This window comes from Solanum stenotomum, unplaced genomic scaffold (genome assembly GCF_019186545.1).
Source record: "Solanum stenotomum isolate F172 unplaced genomic scaffold, ASM1918654v1 scaffold17555, whole genome shotgun sequence".
NCBI classification, from domain to species: domain Eukaryota; kingdom Viridiplantae; phylum Streptophyta; class Magnoliopsida; order Solanales; family Solanaceae; genus Solanum; species Solanum stenotomum.
This window is the reverse complement of record NW_026024612.1, coordinates 373432-381806: the sequence shown is the minus strand read 5'-3', so window position 1 is coordinate 381806 and position 8375 is coordinate 373432. Positions and strand designations below refer to the sequence as shown.

Genomic DNA, 8375 nt, shown 5'->3' with positions numbered 1-8375 from the left:
TTCATTAGTCTTTAGCTTTTCTATCTCGTTGTTCATACTATCCACTTTTGTACAAAGTGTAGTAATAGCTTTGAGTATTTTTTCAATTGTATCTTCTTTCTTAGTCTCAGTCTGAGTAGCTTTGTCGTGATAGGTAATCTGTAAGAACATTCTTATCAATTTTTATTACTTCAATTGTAAATGTAAAATTTAATATGTTTAATACCAATCTCCTTATTTCTTTTGTTGTTACCGAATCTTGTATTTTTCTTGTTAACCACCATTTTACTTGTGTATTATCTGTTCTTATAATAAATTCGTTATATACAATATATGGTTCAAATGATAATAAATACTTATACACTGAATATAATTCTTTTTTATTTATTTCCCATTTTATTTCTGTATTATTAAATTTTCCTGAATAATATCTACAATGATGTTCTATCATATTGCCATCATATCTGTATTTTAATATTTCTCCATAACTTTTTTTACTCGCATCTGATTCTACTATATAAGTAAATTTTTTGTTTTCATCCGAAAAATATAGTTTAGGTAAGTTTTTACATAATAATTTTAACTTTTGTATTTGTATTTGGTCTTTTTTATCAAACTGATATTCTATATCTTTCTTTAATTTTTGTTGTAATGGTTTTAAATTCTTTGCTAATTTTGGTATGTATTCTCTTACTTGATTTACTAGTCCTAAGAATGATTGTAATTTCTTTTTTGTGTCTAGTTGTTCATTTGAGTTAATTATTTTTTGTACTATATGTGTTTGCATTTTTATTCCGTTTTTATCAATTTGTATTCCTAAGAATTCTATTTGATTTTTCATTATATCAGCTTTCTTTTTACTTAGACTTATACCTGAATATTCTATGATGTGTATAAATTTTTCTAATAATCTTATATGTTCATCTTGTGTCTTAGAATATAATAATATATCATCGATGTACACTACACAATTTTCTATTTGTTTAAAGTAATTGTCCATAAAGTGTTGATATCTACCTGGTGCGTTTTTATATCCAAATGGTAATACATTTCATTCATAAAATCCTTGTGGTACAGTGAATGTTGTTAGTTTTTTAGATTCTTCTTCTAGTTTTAAGTGATAAAATCCTGATTTACAATCAAATTTGCTAAAATAATTATATCCTTGTATTTGTCTTATCTTTAGTATTTTATTTGGTATCGAATAATTATATGTTTTGGTTTTTGCATTTAAATTTCTATAATCAATAACCATTTTGCTTTTTCCTCTTTTTTGTTCACTATGTTTATTTACAATAAATGTCGGGTTTGTGTGCTTACTATTGCTTTCTTGTATATATCATTTTTCTAGTAATTCATTTATATGTATCTTAAATTCGGTTAAATCATTAAAATTATATTTTAATGGTTTTTGGGTTATTATACTATTATTATCAATTAACTCAATTTTTACTTTTGTTTTGTGTTTCTCACATCCTTGTAGAGGATCCTTACTATATAATAATTCTAATTTATCTTGAATTATTTTTACTTTATCTGTAGAGAATATAATTAATTCTATTTTAGGGTCTTTTTCTTCTATATTTTCTAATTTTTGTGTAATTTTTTCAGTTCCTTTTATCCATTCTGTTGTTTTTCGTTTTTTATTATTTACTCTTTTTGCTCCTATTTTTTGTTTACACGGTGTTGTGAACCACCAGTGTGTTTTTGTTATTATATGTGGGTATAATTTTTCTACAAATGGCATCCCTAATTGCATATCTTTTGTAGTCAATTCAAAGTTATACATTTCCTCTGTAGTTAATATTTTATCCATATTTATATTTTTATATTTTTTGCCTTATATGTGATCATGCTTCCTTCATTATTAAATCCTTTTACTACTATCGGTGTTTTTAATTTTTACCATTTATCTTTTGGTAAACAATTGTATTTACATATATTAGCTTCAACTCCCGTATCTATCATTGGTGTGTAATATCTGTTGTAATATCCCTCTATTATTATCTTTGCAAGTATGTATATTTTCATACTAAGGTTCTTTTTATTATTACTCTATTATTTTCATAATTTATTGTTAATTGTTTGTCTTCTAGATTATATGGTTTTACTTGTTCTAGCCATTTTATTTCTAAAATGATATTTTCATCTCCTTGATATATTTTGAATTTTATCACTATTGGTACTCCTCCAATGATTATTTACTTTTCTGTAGTTTCTTCGGTATACATTAATGCTTTTGGTAGTTCGGGCATGATTGTTCAATAGTTATTATTTCATCTTCCGTCACTAATACTCTTGTAATATAGTTTTCTTCTCGTCCTGTATCTATTAATTTTAAATATTTTCGTTGTTCCATTATTTCTGTTATGTAGTAATGATGTGGTTTTATTTCTTCTTCCATTGATTTTTGTAGAGTTTTATCTATTCTTCTTGAGTTACTCATTTTTGATGAGATTTGTGGTATTTCACAGTTTAAGTTTATTCTTTTTAATGTACTTAATCTTTGTTTTATTATTTCTGAATCTTCTTCTATGCCAATTTCATTATAACTATAGTCATTCTTGTATATGATTGTGACTATTCTTTCAAAAGGATCTTCTATTTTTATTTTATTTATTTTATTTCTTTGTGTTATTTTATGTTTTGTCGTTAAAACATACAAGTTTTTACATCTAGCTGTAAATATTTTACTTCCTGGGACTAGTTCTATTCCTGACATTTTCCAATATAATACTAACGATTTATCTATATTTTTGTCATTTATTGCTACTGAGTAATTAACACTTATTATAAATTTAAATTTTTGGTATATGAGGTTACCTGTTACCGCACTTATTATACTTTTTTCTATGGGTTGTATAATTCTATCATCGGCTAAGTATATTTCTATGGGTGTATCTATTCCTTCTCTAAAACATGCTTTTATTAGTATTTCTGTTCTTCCTAAATGTACATATTTAATTGGATTTTTAGCCTTAATATCTTGTATTTCTTTATTTATTATTCGTTTATTTATTATTGGTATTTTGGCCTTTCCTGTAGTATATTTGCAATCTATGATATGTTCTCTTTGACTTACTACATAATATTCTTCTTTTTGTCGTTTGAACCAGTTTCTTATTGTTGGTATTTCAAATATTTTTGCTACGCTTAGGTCTAATTCTTTTCCTTTTATTTGTTCAAATATATTATTATCAAATATTATTTTTTGTTCTGCCGATTCTTCATCTTGATATTTTTCTTTAGTTATTATTTGTATACCTTTTTCAGTCATTGATATCGTATTCATTAACTGATTCTATTACCGGATTATTTTTCATTTCATTTTCTGATAATTCATATATACTATAATTGCTTTCTAATTCATAATCTACGTACTCTATTTGTGTATATTTTTCATCGTCTATTATTATTTCTGATATTTGTTTTTTCTTCAGATTTTTAAGTAATTTACAATCTCTAGCTATATGGCCTAATTTTCCACAATTATAACTAGTACATTCCGTTAGTTTTCTTTTTGGTCTATATGGTCTTTTGGTTTTGTAGTTTTTTACATAGTATCTTCTTATTGGTTTTTTATATTTATATTTTGATCTGTATTTTTTATTATATTTCTTTCTATTTTTATAATATCTATCCGTACAACCAAATTGAGGTGTTGTTTTATTTTTGCAACATGCCAAGTTTTTTACTAATATTTTTTCCATTTTTATTTCTTCTTTATGTTTTTCACATAGTTCCATAAACCATCGTTGCAAGAATTTCATTCTAGGTCCTAAGGTGTCTGTTAATTCTGTTTCATTCCAACTTTTTATTATTTTTGAATTAAAAGGTTCTGGTAATTTTGTAAAATATAATTTTCTTATTTCTTTACTTTATTCTGTGCTATATGTTCATTTATAATAGTATTCTCTAAATGCATATATATATTCATCTATGTAACACATATTACATATTGCTAATTTTGTCATTAGATTCCGATTTATTATTTTTTCTTTATTTTGTTCTTCTACCTCTGTTGTCATACTACTAAATTCGTTTCTTATAGCTATTTTGTATTTATATAATATTTTCATAGTTGTAGTGGCTATTCCACCATCAAATTTTTTATTATTTCTTAAAGTTGTTAAGCTTTCACTTGTTAAATTTTGTAGCCATAATTTTACTGTTCATATAAGTGTTCTTTCTATGTATCCTGGTGCCTCTTTTATTACTAACTTGTTATCTATTAATTGTTTTGATATGTATCTCATCCATAATTGAATTGTTTTATTTGTATCTGCTACACAGTCTAAATCTAAAAATTCATGTCGTTCAGTTATTAGTTTAGGTGTCCATTTTTTTATTTAATCTTTTATCCCATATAATTTTTTCTCTATCTTATTGTTCGTAATTTTCATTATAATATTTTGGATTAAAATTTTTTGGGTTTTTTACTCCTGATGTGCTAGGTTTTTCGTCCATGTCTACGTCTTCTGTATTTACTTCTAAATTCTTTGTATTATTTATGTTTGCTAAAAGTTCCGTATATATTTCGCTTGTTTCCGAATGTTGTTCTAGATCATCGTCGTTTATTTCATCAACTCTTATTTCGGGTAGATTATCTTGGCTATTTTCTTCTTTTTCTTCTAATTCATCTTGTAATTGCAATTTTTCTTTAAATTTAATTATCTCATTTGCTAATTTCGTTTTTTGTTCTTTTTCTTTTTGTTTAATTTTATACATTTCTTTTAATATTGCTAGCTCTTTTTCTAGCTCTATTAGTTTAGTATTTTTTACTTCTTCTAATTGTTGTACTTTCTTTTTTGCTTGTTGTCTTATTTTTTCAATTTCCGTTTTTCTATCTATTTCTTTATTTTCTTTTGTTATTCTTATCATAGCAGTTAAACTATCTTCTAGTTTTACTGTTTCTTTTTCTAACATTAAACTTATATTGTCACCTATTTTCTTATATCTTCTTCCTAGATTAGAAAATATTATCTTTATTTTTAATCCGTCATAATTTTCATATTCATCTATTGCGTATTCTTCTTTATTCATTTATAAATTATGTTGTAGTTTATATTCTAAGTTATTTATTTGTATTTATAGATATAAAATAGTCTTTCTTTTTGCTATTATAGATTTATGACAAATTCCTGTGAATATATTATTGTTAAGTCTATTTTACCTATGTTAAGTCACATTTTACACAATTACAAATAACAATTTTCTTCTTTGTTTTCTTGAAGACGTTTTATATTAGAAGGAGGAGAAGACGATGACCAGGCCTTCATCTATTTTGAGACAAGCAATGGTGACGAATTCACCAGGGTTGGAGAATTATCAGTCCGGAAAATTGAATGCTGGAGCGGCTAAGAAACGACTGGTACTTTCTAATATCTCGAATCATATAATTGTATCTGCTCGTAACTCGATTTCTCATTCCTCCAAACTTGTGAGTCTTTTCTCTATTTTTGGTCTCTGTTTCTTATGTGTACTTGTAGGAAAATAATTGGAGTACTGGGTTTTATCTTATTTTGTGTATTTTCTTGATTACTGGTTTGATGATTCACTTTTTTGTATGTTGGTTATGGGGTTTCTTGCGTAAATTTGTGTATGGAAGGTAAATGTAGGTGGGTTTTGTGATTTCTTTTTTTTTTTAGGGTTTTCTTTCTTGGATTAAAATGGTTAATGTTACGTTGGGTTTCGTGAAAAAATGATTGAAGATTTTGGGTAAAAATTAATTTGAGAAAATCAAGTGAAGTGATTTGAGGGTTTTTGATATGCAAGGATTTGCGGGATTTTTTTTTGGTCGAGATTGTGATATTTGGTAGTTGAATTCTTTGATTATTGACTTCCCTTCTCTAAAAAAGTTCACTGTTTTATCCTTTTAAAAATTATGTTTGAGTTAAGTTTTCTTTTAATGGTTAAGAAGTATTATGAATGGAAAATTTGAAACATCTTCCCCCAATTCATTTTTGATGCACCATCTCATCTCGTCGTTGATTCTGCATCATAACAAACCTATTCCTGGAGGCCTACCAATTGTGTCTATCATTTGAAATGTAATCTACCAAGCTTTTTTATATTGTTTTAGAAGTTCATATTTTCATTCTGCTTCTTTTGACAAAGCGAGTTAGGAGACTATTCCTCATTCTATTCAAATTGGAACATGGTGGATGCATCCTAAATAAATACGTAACAAATTAGAGATTATTCCCCAAATCTATAAAACTGTTCCCTATCCTTCAAACCTTTCTTGATTCTCTTTTTATACAATTTCCATGAGTGCTAGTGGAACGTTCAACACCTTTCTTCTTAACTATCTTGTAAAGGTCCAGTTGGGATAACCTTATATTAAACAAAAGAACTCCTTGAAATTTGGAAATGTAGTGAATCAGTTAGCTACTTGGCAGCTCATAATGACTTCTTACAACGGACATCTTAGCGAGAAATTTCTCCTATGTTTGGATAAAATGGTCTTAAAAGATGAGACAAGCAGTACATACAATAGCGAATCGTGAGGCATCTTTCTCCATTTTGGTAGAGAAATGAGCTAGCGACTGCGATTAAGTAAAGGGCAGCTTTTTTGTTTCTTTTGATTATCTGTCAACTTTGCTTTTTGAACATTTGAAGAAAGTTCTAGTGTTAATAGGCTAAAGAAAAAATTATGCTTTACAAATGCACATAGTAGCTTAATTTTCATGTTTTGGGATCATTTAAGCTCACATTTGTATGTCGTGCCTGCGAGTTTAAATTTCTGTCCTAAGTACTAACCATTTAATTTACTCTAAAAAATAATTAGCTAACAGTGAGTTCTAGCTTTGCTTTGAGTCATTAGTCTGCCATATTGTCTATTTTTGAGCATCGAGAACTCATTTATGGATATCATCTGCTTATGTGCTTAAGCTTTTTATATAATTCATGTAAATCTACATTTTGTTTAGCCTAACTGCCATTGAATTTCTTGTTAAATTTTTTTGATTTTAAAATGATCAAATTTATCTATGTAACTAAGTCTTGATAATAAGTTGTCCCGAAAGTTCGTCTAGAATCATTGTTTTCAAGTGTATTCATTAAATGATTTTTCTGCAGTTAATAGTTGGCTCTTTTCTGAGGGCATGAATATATATTTCTCCTTCTGCTTTTAAATATATTTTGATCAAGTTTGTGTTTATTTCTTCCTTCTCTTAGATAATGTCAAATGAGTTTGTGTTAGTTTCCCCTCTCATTATATAAATTCTGAAGTGCATTATAAATGATATATTGTAAACCTTACCACTTCGTCTAGCATCTGGCAAGCCTGTTTTGAAATAGGGTTGGTTTGTAATGATTTACATGTTCCGATGTTGTCCTGTTTGTGGCCTGATGCGATCTGAAATACTTCTACAGGAGTCAAAATCATTTTAGCAACAGTTTGTGTTTAGAAATTTCTAAATCAGTGTGAATGTTTAATTAGATTGCATTTCTCATTTCGAGTATTTCGATTCCTCTTATTTAGAAAGTCCTTGGCTGTCAATTTGTAGAAAGTCTTTCTTAGCTGTCAATTTACCAGTGACATTCTAGATCATTACTATGGATCAGTGGACCAATTCCTGCTTTTTGTCTCCTTAAATGATTTTATTACTGTTCTTAATTTGTTAGGGACAATTTATAAGAAACTTTTGATAATTTTGAGTTTTCACAGATTGATGAACCTTTTATTTAATAAGCTGTTTTGCAATGTGAGTAAATTGAAAAAGATTGTTTCTTCTATCTGAAGTTGCGACAAACTTTGGAATCATTTTTGGCTTTGGATTAAGAACATTTCTTAATGCATTACTTGCACCAGTAATGCAGTTTGCTCTTCTGCCAGCATCCTCCTCTGACAGACCAAGCAGCAAACTTGTTTCTGTCAAATAAGTGATGCAGTTGTGCCTGATCACTGCAATCTGTGTCAACTTCTGACATAGTGAGAAGTCTTTGATCTTTTCAACAAAGAGTAGTCCTTGTTCTAGAAATTCATTTTAACTATAACATCTGTTTATACAATTTATCTATTTTTAATTTCTGCAGTAGGTATATGATGTACTTGTGGACTTGGAATCAGGAGATAAGATTCTCAACATTGATACAAACACTTGCGAGCCTCTGAGGTATAAAACTGTTTACCCTCTATATTTCTTTTTCAACTCTTTGAATTGGATGCTGATGTTATCAAACATGAATTGTTGTGTTGCTAAGATTTTGTTACCAAACATGTCATAATGTTATCTTTGATCATTGTACTAGGCAAAGAAAATGCCTTCCACAGATTCCATCCATCGGGCATGCGCACTTTATGATTTGACTTGCTTGTTGAGGTAAACTTCTAATATCTTTCTTGGGGGGGAGGGGGCTGCCTCGGGGCAGGGCGCCTCAAGGCAAGGTGG

General features: G+C 27.9%; 1 pseudogene; it reads left to right on the top strand.

Moving 5' to 3' along the window:
• The first annotated feature begins 5242 nt into the window (after window positions 1-5242).
• LOC125850556 (filament-like plant protein 6) overlaps window positions 5243-8375 on the top strand; it is a 12271-nt pseudogene continuing 9138 nt past the window's right edge.